We start from the raw sequence: 12,044 nt of genomic DNA, 5'->3' as shown, positions 1-12,044 counted from the left end.
TTAGTGTAGTGGTTATATTTATTTTGTTGACCTAGCTTTCTTTCAATGTTATTCAATGTTATAATAGTGTAGTGGTTATATTTATCTTGTTGACCTATCGTTATTCAATGTTATAATTCAATGTTATAGTGTAGTGGTTATATTTATCTTGTTGACCTAGCGGACATTATGTTTATAGTTTAGTGGTTATATTTATCTTGTTGACCTAGCGGACATTCAATGTTATAATAGTGTAGTGGTTATATTTATCTTGTTGACCTAGCGGACATTCAATGTTATAATAGTGTAGTGGTTATATTTATCTTGTTGACCTAGCGGACATTCAATGTTATAATAGTGTAGTGGTTATATTTATCTTGTTGACCTAGCGGACATTCAATGTTATAATAGTGTAGTGGTTATATTTATCTTGTTGACCTAGCGGACATTCAATGTTATAATAGTGTAGTGGTTATATTTATCTTGTTGACCTAGCGGACATTCAATGTTATAATAGTGTAGTGGTTATATTTATCTTGTTGACCTAGCGGACTTTCAATGTTGATAATAGTGTAGTGGTTATATTTATCTTGTTGACCTAGCGGACTTTCAATGTTATAATAGTGTAGTGGTTATATTTATCTTGTTGATTCCTAGCGTTATATTTAATGTTATACATTATGTTATGTAGTGGTTATATTTATCTTGTTGACCTAGCGGACATTCAATGTTATAATAGTGTAGTGGTTATATTTATCTTGTTGACCTAGCGGTTTTCAATGTTATACTTCATTCAATGTTATAATAGTGTAGTGGTTATATTTATCTTGTTGACCTAGCGGACATTCAATGTTATAATAGTGTAGTGGTTATATTTATCTTGTTGACCTAGCGGACATTCAATGTTATAATAGTGTAGTGGTTATATTTATCTTGTTGACCTAGCGGACATTCAATGTTATAATAGTGTAGTGGTTATATTTATCTTGTTGACCTAGCGGACTTTCAATGTTATAATAGTGTAGTGGTTATATTTATCTTGTTGACCTAGCGGACATTCAATGTTATAATAGTGTAGTGGTTATATTTATCTTGTTGACCTAGCGGACATTCAATGTTATAATAGTGTAGTGGTTATATTTATCTTGTTGACCTAGCGGACATTCAATGTTATAATAGTGTAGTGGTTATATTTATCTTGTTGACCTAGCGGACATTCAATGTTATAATAGTGTAGTGGTTATATTTATCTTGTTGACCTAGCGGACATTTTCAATGTTATAATAGTGTAGTGGTTATATTTATCTTGTTGACCTAGCGGACATTCAATGTTATAATAGTGTAGTGGTTATATTTATCTTGTTGACCTAGCGGACATTCAATGTTATAATAGTGTAGTGGTTATATTTATCTTGTTGACCTAGCGGACATTCAATGTTATAATAGTGTAGTGGTTATATTTATCTTGTTGACCTAGCGGACTTTCAATGTTATAATAGTGTAGTGGTTATATTTATCTTGTTGACCTAGCGGACATTCAATGTTATAATAGTGTAGTGGTTATATTTATCTTGATGACATTGGCATAATTCAATGTTATAATAGTGTAGTAGTTATATTTATCTTGTTGACGTAGCGGACATTCAATGTTATAATAGTGTAGTGGTTATATTTATCTTGTTGACCTAGCGGACATTCAATGTTATAATAGTGTAGTGGTTATATTTATCTTGTTGACCTAGCGGACATTCAATGTTATAATAGTGTAGTGGTTATATTTATCTTGTTGACCTAGCGTTCTTTCAATGTTATAATAGTGTAGTGGTTATATTTATCTTGTTGACCTAGCGGACATTCAATGTTATAATAGTGTAGTGGTTATATTTATCTTGTTGACCTAGCGGACATTCAATGTTATAATAGTGTAGTGGTTATATTTATCTTGTTGACCTAGCGGACATTCAATGTTATAATAGTGTAGTGGTTATATTTATCTTGTTGACCTAGCGGACATTCAATGTTATAATAGTTGTAGTGGTTATATTTATCTTGTTGACCTAGCGGACATTCAATGTTATAATAGTGTAGTGGTTATATTTATCTTGTTGACCTAGCGGACATTCAATGTTATAATAGTGTAGTGGTTATATTTATCTTGTTGACCTAGCGGACATTCAATGTTATAATAGTGTAGTGGTTATATTTATCTTGTTGACCTAGCGGACATTCAATGTTATAATAGTGTAGTGGTTATATTTATCTTGTTGACCTAGCGGACATTCAATGTTATAATAGTGTAGTGGTTATATTTATCTTGTTGACCTAGCGGACAGTTCAATGTTATAATAGTGTAGTGGTTATATTTATCTTGTTGACGTAGCGGACATTCAATGTTATAATAGTGTAGTGGTTATATTTATCTTGTTGACCTAGCGGACATTCAATGTTATAATAGTGTAGTGGTTATATTTATCTTGTTGACCTAGCGGACATTCAATGTTATAATAGTGTAGTGGTTATATTTATCTTGTTGACCTAGCGGACATTCAATGTTATAATAGTGTTCAATGTTATAATAGTGTAGTGGTTATATTTATCTTGTTGACCTAGCGGACATTCAATGTTATAATAGTGTAGTGGTTATATTTATCTTGTTGACCTAGCGGACATTCAATGTTATAATAGTGTAGTGGTTATATTTATCTTGTTGACCTAGCGGACATTCAATGTTATAATAGTGTAGTGGTTATATTTATCTTGTTGATCTAGCGGACATTCAATGTTATAATAGTGTAGTGGTTATATTTATCTTGTTGACCTAGCGGACATTCAATGTTATAATATTGTAGTGGTTATATATTTATCTTTTGTTGACCTAGCGGACATTCAATGTTATAATAGTGTAGTGGTTATATTTATCTTGTTGACCTAGCGGACATTCAATGTTATAATAGTGTAGTGGTTATATTTATCTTGTTGACCTAGCGGACATTCAATGTTATAATAGTGTAGTGGTTATATTTATCTTGTTGACCTAGCGGACATTCAATGTTATAATAGTGTAGTGGTTATATTTATCTTGTTGACCTAGCGGACATTCAATGTTATAATAGTGTAGTGGTTATATTTATCTTGTTGACCTAGCAATGTTATAATAGTGTAGTGGTTATAATGTTGATATAATAGTGTAGTGGTTATATTTATCTTGTTGACCTAGCGGACATTCAATGTTATAATAGTGTAGTGGTTATATTTATCTTGTTGACCTAGCGGACATTCAATGTTATAATAGTGTAGTGGTTATATTTATCTTGTTGACCTAGCGGACATTCAATGTTATAATAGTGTAGTGGTTATATTTATCTTGTTGACCTAGCGGACATTCAATGTTATAATAGTGTAGTGGTTTATATCTTGTTTATCAATGTTATAATAGTGTAGTGGTTATATTTATCTTGTTGATCTAGCGGACATTCTTTCAATGTTATAATAGTGTAGTGGTTATATTTATCTTGTTGACGTATCGTTATTTCAATGTTATAATAGTGTAGTGGTTATATTTATCTTGTTGACATAGCGGACATTCAATGTTATAATAGTGTAGTGGTTATATTTATCTTTTTGACCTAGCGGACATTCAATGTTATAATAGTGTAGTGGTTATATTTATCTTGTTGACCTAGCGGACATTCAATGTTATAATAGTGTAGTGGTTATATTTATCTTGTTGACCTAGCGGACATTCAATGTTATAATAGTGTAGTGGTTATATTTATCTTGTTGACCTAGCGGACATTCAATGTTATATAGTGTAGTGGTTATATTTATCTTGTGGACATTCAATGTTATAATAGTGTGGTTATATTTATCTTGTTGACCTAGCGGACATTCAATGTTATAATAGTGTAGTGGTTATATTTATCTTGTTGACCTAGCGGACATTCAATGTTATAATAGTGTAGTGGTTATATTTATCTTGTTGACCTAGCGGACATTCAATGTTATAATAGTGTAGTGGTTATATTTATCTTGTTGACCTAGCGGACATTCAATGTTATAATAGTGTAGTGGTTATATTTATCTTGTTGACCTAGCGGACATTCAATGTTATAATAGTGTAGTGGTTATATTTATCTTGTTGACCTAGCGGACATTCAATGTTATAATAGTGTAGTGGTTATATTTATCTTGTTGACCTAGCGGACATTCAATGTTATAATAGTGTAGTGGTTATATTTATCTTGTTGACCTAGCGGACATTCAATGTTATAATAGTGTAGTGGTTATATTTATCTTGTTGACCTAGCGGACATTCAATGTTATAATAGTGTAGTGGTTATATTTATCTTGTTGACCTAGCGGACATTCAATGTTATAATAGTGTAGTGGTTATATTTATCTTGTTGACCTAGCGGACATTCAATGTTATAATAGTGTAGTGGTTATATTTATCTTGTTGACCTAGCGGACATTCAATGTTATAATAGTGTAGTGGTTATATTTATCTTGTTGACCTAGCGGACTTTCAATGTTATAATAGTGTAGTGGTTATATTTATCTTGTTGACCTAGCGGACATTCAATGTTATAATAGTGTAGTGGTTATATTTATTCTTGTTGATAGTCTAGCGGACATTCAATGTTATAATAGTGTAGTGGTTATATTTATCTTGTTGACCTAGCGGACATTCAATGTTATAATAGTGTAGTGGTTATATTTATCTTGTTGACCTAGCGGACATTCAATGTTATAATAGTGTAGTGGTTATATTTATCTTGTTGACCTAGCGGACATTCAATGTTATAATAGTGTAGTGGTTATATTTATCTTGTTGACCTAGCGGACATTCAATGTTATAATAGTGTAGTGGTTATATTTATCTTGTTGACCTAGCGGACATTCAATGTTATAATAGTGTAGTGGTTATATTTATCTTGTTGACCTAGCGGACATTCAATGTTATAATAGTGTAGTGGTTATATTTATCTTGTTGACCTAGCGGACATTCAATGTTATAATAGTGTAGTGGTTATATTTATCTTGTTGACCTAGCGGACATTCAATGTTATAATAGTGTAGTGGTTATATTTATCTTGTTGACCTAGCGGACATTCAATGTTATAATAGTGTAGTGGTTATATTTATCTTGTTGACCTAGCGGACATTCAATGTTATAATAGTGTAGTGGTTATATTTATCTTTTTGACCTAGCGGACATTCAATGTTATAATTAGTGGTTATATTTATCTTGTTACCTAGCGGACATTCAATGTTATAATAGTGTAGTGGTTATATTTATCTTGTTGACCTAGCGGACATTCAATGTTATAATAGTGTAGTGGTTATATTTATCTTGTTGACCTAGCGGACATTCAATGTTATAATAGTGTAGTGGTTATATTTATCTTGTTGACCTAGCGGACATTCAATGTTATAATAGTGTAGTGGTTATATTTATCTTGTTGACCTAGCGGACATTCAATGTTATAATAGTGTAGTGGTTATATTTATCTTGTTGACCTAGCGGACTTTCAATGTTATAATAGTGTAGTGGTTATATTTATCTTGTTGATCTAGCGGACATTCAATGTTATAATAGTGTAGTGGTTATATTTGGTTATATTTATCTTGTTGACCTAGTGGTTATATTTATCATGTTGACCTAGCGTTCTTTCAATGTTATAATAGTGTAGTGGTTATATTTATCTTGTTGACCTAGCGGACATTCAATGTTATAATAGTGTAGTGGTTATATTTATCTTGTTGACCTAGCGGACATTCAATGTTATAATAGTGTAGTGGTTATATTTATCTTGTTGACCTAGCGGACATTCAATGTTATAATAGTGTAGTGGTTATATTTATCTTGTTGACCTAGCGGACATTCAATGTTATAATAGTGTAGTGGTTATATTTATCTTGTTGACCTAGCGGACATTCAATGTTATAATAGTGTAGTGGTTATATTTATCTTGTTGTTGACCTAGCGGATATTTCAATGTTCAATGTTATAATAGTGTAGTGGTTATATTTATCTTGTTGACCTAGCGGACTTTCAATGTTCAATGTTATATATATCTTGTAGTAGGTTATATTTATGGTTTGTTGACCTAGCGGACATTCAATGTTATAATAGTGTAGTGGTTATATTTATCTTGTTGACCTAGCGGACATTCAATGTTATAATAGTGTAGTGGTTATATTTATCTTGTTGATCTAGCGGACATTCAATGTTATAATAGTGTAGTGGTTATATTTATCTTGTTGACCTAGCGGACATTCAATGTTATAATAGTGTAGTGGTTATATTTATCTTGTTGACCTAGCGGACATTCAATGTTATAATAGTGTAGTGGTTATATTTATCTTGTTGACCTAGCGGACATTCAATGTTATAATAGTGTAGTGGTTATATTTATCTTGTTGACCTAGCGGACATTCAATGTTATAATAGTGTAGTGGTTATATTTATCTTGTTGACCTAGCGGACATTCAATGTTATAATAGTGTAGTGGTTATATTTATCTTGTTGACCTAGCGGACATTCAATGTTATAATAGTGTAGTGGTTATATTTATCTTGTTGACCTAGCGGACTTTCAATGTTATAATAGTGTAGTGGTTATATTTATCTTGTTGACCTAGCGGACATTCAATGTTATAATAGTGTAGTGGTTATATTTATCTTGTTGACCTAGCGGACATTCAATGTTATAATAGTGTAGTGGTTATATTTATCTTGTTGACCTAGCGGACATTCAATGTTATAATAGTGTAGTGGTTATATTTATCTTGTTGACCTAGCGGACATTCAATGTTATAATAGTGTAGTGGTTATATTTATCTTGTTGACCTAGCGGACATTCAATGTTATAATAGTGTAGTGGTTATATTTATCTTGTTGACCTAGCGGACATTCAATGTTATAATAGTGTAGTGGTTATATTTATCTTGTTGACCTAGCGGACATTCAATGTTATAATAGTGTAGTGGTTATATTTATCTTGTTGACCTAGCGGACATTCAATGTTATAATAGTGTAGTGGTTATATTTATCTTGTTGACCTAGCGGACATTCAATGTTATAATAGTGTAGTGGTTATATTTATCTTGTTGACCTAGCGGACATTCAATGTTATAATAGTGTAGTGGTTATATTTATCTTGTTGACCTAGCGGACATTCAATGTTATAATAGTGTAGTGGTTATATTTATCTTGTTGACCTAGCGGACTTTCAATGTTATAATAGTGTAGTGGTTATATTTATCTTGTTGACCTAGCGGACATTCAATGTTATAATAGTGTAGTGGTTATATTTATCTTGTTGACCTAGCGGACATTCAATTTAATGTTATATTTATCTTGTTGAGACATTCAATGTTATAATAGTGTAGTGGTTATATTTATCTTGTTGACCTAGCGGACATTCAATGTTATAATAGTGTAGTGGTTATATTTATCTTGTTGACCTAGCGGACATTCAATGTTATAATAGTGTAGTGGTTATATTTATCTTGTTGACCTAGCGGACATTCAATGTTATAATAGTGTAGTGGTTATATTTATCTTGTTGACCTAGCGGACATTCAATGTTATAATAGTGTAGTGGTTATATTTATCTTGTTGACCTAGCGGACTTTCAATGTTATAATAGTGTAGTGGTTATATTTATCTTGTTGACCTAGCGGACATTTCAATGTTATAATAGTGTAGTGGTTATATTTATCTTGTTGACCTAGCGGACATTCAATGTTATAATAGTGTAGTGGTTATATTTATCTTGTTGACCTAGCGGACATTCAATGTTATAATAGTGTAGTGGTTATATTTATCTTGTTGACCTAGCGGACATTCAATGTTATAATAGTGTAGTGGTTATATTTATCTTGTTGACCTAGCGTTCTTTCAATGTTATAATAGTGTAGTGGTTATATTTATCTTGTTGATCTAGCGGACATTCAATGTTATAATAGTGTAGTGGTTATATTTATTTTGTTGACCTATCGTTCTTTCAATGTTATAGTAGTGTAGTGGTTGTATTTATTTTGTTGACCTAGCGGACATTCAATGTTATAATAGTGTAGTGGTTATATTTATCTTGTTGACCTAGCGGACATTCAATGTTATAATAGTGTAGTGGTTATATTTATCTTGTTGACCTAGCGGACATTCAATGTTATAATAGTGTAGTGGTTATATTTATCTTGTTGACCTAGCGGACATTCAATGTTATAATAGTGTAGTGGTTATATTTATCTTGTTGACCTAGCAATGTTATAATAGTGTAGTGGATATTTTCAATGTTATAATAGTGTAGTGGTTATATTTATCTTGTTGACCTAGCGGACATTCAATGTTATAATAGTGTAGTGGTTATATTTATCTTGTTGACCTAGCGGACATTCAATGTTATAATAGTGTAGTGGTTATATTTATCTTGTTGACCTAGCGGACATTCAATGTTATAATAGTGTAGTGGTTATATTTATCTTGTTGACCTAGCGGACTTTCAATGTTATAATAGTGTAGTGGTTATATTTATCTTGTTGACCTAGCGGACATTCAATGTTATAATAGTGTAGTGGTTATATTTATCTTGTTGACCTAGCGGACATTCAATGTTATAATAGTTATATTTATCTTGTTGTAGTCAATGTTATAATAGTGTAGTGGTTATATTTATCTTGTTGACCTAGCGGACATTCAATGTTATAATAGTGTAGTGGTTATATTTATCTTGTTGACCTAGCGGACATTCAATGTTATATATAGTGTAGTGGTTATATTTATCTTGTTGACCTAGCGGACATTCAATGTTATAATAGTGTAGTGGTTATATTTATCTTGTTGATGACATTCAATGTTATAATAGTGTAGTGGTTATATTTATCTTGTTGACCTAGCGGACATTCAATGTTATAATAGTGTAGTGGTTATATTTATCTTGTTGACCTAGCGGACATTCAATGTTATAATAGTGTAGTGGTTATATTTATCTTGTTGACCTAGCGGACATTCAATGTTATAATAGTGTAGTGGTTATATTTATCTTGTTGACCTAGCGGACATTCAATGTTATAATAGTGTAGTGGTTATATTTATCTTGTTGACCTAGCGGACATTCAATGTTATAATAGTGTAGTGGTTATATTTATCTTGTTGACCTAGCGGACATTCAATGTTATAATAGTGTAGTGGTTATATTTATCTTGTTGACCTAGCGGACATTCAATGTTATAATAGTGTAGTGGTTATATTTATCTTGTTGACCTAGCGGACATTCAATGTTATAATAGTGTAGTGGTTATATTTATCTTGTTGACCTAGCGGACATTCAATGTTATAATAGTGTAGTGGTTATATTTATCTTGTTGACCTAGCGGACATTCAATGTTATAATAGTGTAGTGGTTATATTTATCTTGTTGACCTAGCGGACATTCAATGTTATAATAGTGTAGTGGTTATATTTATCTTGTTGACCTAGCGGACATTCAATGTTATAATAGTGTAGTGGTTATATTTATCTTGTTGACCTAGCGGACATTCAATGTTATAATAGTGTAGTGGTTATATTTATCTTGTTGACCTAGCGGACATTCAATGTTATAATAGTAGTAGTGGTTATAGTGGTTATATTTATTTTGTTGACCTAGCGGACATTCAATGTTATAATAGTGTAGTGGTTATATTTATCTTGTTGAGCCATTAGTTATAATAGTGTAGTGGTTATATTTATCTTGTTGACATTCAATGTTATAATAGTGTAGTGGTTATATTTATCTTGTTGACCTAGCGGACATTCAATGTTATAATAGTGTAGTGGTTATATTTATCTTGTTGACCTAGCGGACATTCAATGTTATAATAGTGTAGTGGTTATATTTATCTTGTTGACCTAGCGGACATTCAATGTTATAATAGTGTAGTGGTTATATTTATCTTGTTGACCTAGCGGACATTCAATGTTATAATAGTGTAGTGGTTATATTTATCTTGTTGACCTAGCGGACATTCAATGTTATAATAGTGTAGTGGTTATATTTATCTTGTTGACCTAGCGGACATTCAATGTTATAATAGTGTAGTGGTTATATTTATCTTGTTGACCTAGCGGACTTTCAATGTTATAATAGTGTAGTGGTTATATTTATCTTGTTGACCTAGCGGACTTTCAATGTTATAATAGTGTAGTGGTTATATTTATCTTGTTGACCTAGCGGACATTCAATGTTATAATAGTGTAGTGGTTATATTTATCTTGTTGACCTAGCGGACATTCAATGTTATAATAGTGTAGTGGTTATATTTATCTTGTTGACCTAGCGGACTTTCAATGTTATAATAGTGTAGTGGTTATATTTATCTTGTTGACCTAGCGGACATTCAATGTTATAATAGTGTAGTGGTTATATTTATCTTGTTGACCTAGCGGACATTCAATGTTATAATAGTGTAGTGGTTATATTTATCTTGTTGACCTAGCGGACATTCAATGTTATAATAGTGTAGTGGTTATATTTATCTTGTTGACCTAGCGGACATTCAATGTTATAATAGTGTAGTGGTTATATTTATCTTGTTGACCTAGCGGTTATATTGTATTGTTATAATAGTGTAGTGGTTATATTTATCTTGTTGACCTAGCGGACATTCAATGTTATAATAGTGTAGTGGTTATATTTATCTTGTTGACCTAGCGGACATTCAATGTTATAATAGTGTAGTGGTTATATTTATCTTGTTGACCTAGCGGACATTCAATGTTATAATAGTGTAGTGGTTATATTTATCTTGTTGACCTAGCGGACATTCAATGTTATAATAGTGTAGTGGTTATATTTATCTTGTTGACCTAGCGGACATTCAATGTTATAATAGTGTAGTGGTTATATTTATCTTGTTGACCTAGCGGACATTCAATGTTATAATAGTGTAGTGGTTATATTTATCTTGTTGACCTAGCGGACATTCAATGTTATAATAGTGTAGTGGTTATATTTATCTTGTTGACCTAGCGGACATTCAATGTTATAATAGTGTAGTGGTTATATTTATCTTGTTGACCTAGCGGACATTCAATGTTATAATAGTGTAGTGGTTATATTTATCTTGTTGACCTAGCGGACATTCAATGTTATAATAGTGTAGTGGTTATATTTATCTTGTTGACCTAGCGGACATTCAATGTTATAATAGTGTAGTGGTTATATTTATCTTGTTGACCTAGCGGACATTCAATGTTATAATAGTGTAGTGGTTTATTTATTTGTTGACCTAGCGGACTTTCAATGTTAATAGTGTAGTGGTTATATTTATCTTGTTGACCTAGCGGACATTCAATGTTATAATAGTGTAGTGGTTATATTTATCTTGTTGACCTAGCGGACATTCAATGTTATAATAGTGTAGTGGTTATATTTATCTTGTTGACCTAGCGGACATTCAATGTTATAATAGTGTAGTGGTTATATTTATCTTGTTGACCTAGCGGACATTCAATGTTATAATAGTGTAGTGGTTATATTTATCTTGTTGACCTAGCGGACATTCAATGTTATAATAGTGTAGTGGTTATATATTTATCAATGTTATAATAGTGTTGTTGACCTAGCGGACATTCAATGTTATAATAGTGTAGTGGTTATATTTATCTTGTTGACCTAGCGGACATTCAATGTTATAATAGTGTAGTGGTTATATTTATCTTGTTGACCTAGCGGACATTCAATGTTATAATAGTGTAGTGGTTATATTTATCTTGTTGACCTAGCGGACATTCAATGTTATAATAGTGTAGTGGTTATATTTATCTTGTTGACCTAGCGGACATTCAATGTTATAATAGTGTAGTGGTTATATTTATCTTGTTGACCTAGCGGACATTCAATGTTATAATAGTGTAGTGGTTATATTTATCTTGTTGACCTAGCGGACATTCAATGTTATAATAGTGTAGTGGTTATATTTATCTTGTTGACCTAGCGGACATTCAATGTTATAATAGTGTAGTGGTTATATTTATCTTGTTGACCTAGCGGACATTCAATGTTATAATAGTGTAGT

This window comes from Tachypleus tridentatus, chromosome 9, assembly GCF_004210375.1.
Source record: "Tachypleus tridentatus isolate NWPU-2018 chromosome 9, ASM421037v1, whole genome shotgun sequence".
Classification (NCBI taxonomy): Eukaryota; Metazoa; Arthropoda; class Merostomata; order Xiphosura; family Limulidae; genus Tachypleus; species Tachypleus tridentatus.
The sequence above is the reverse complement of the archived record's forward strand: the minus strand, read 5'-3'. Positions refer to the sequence as shown.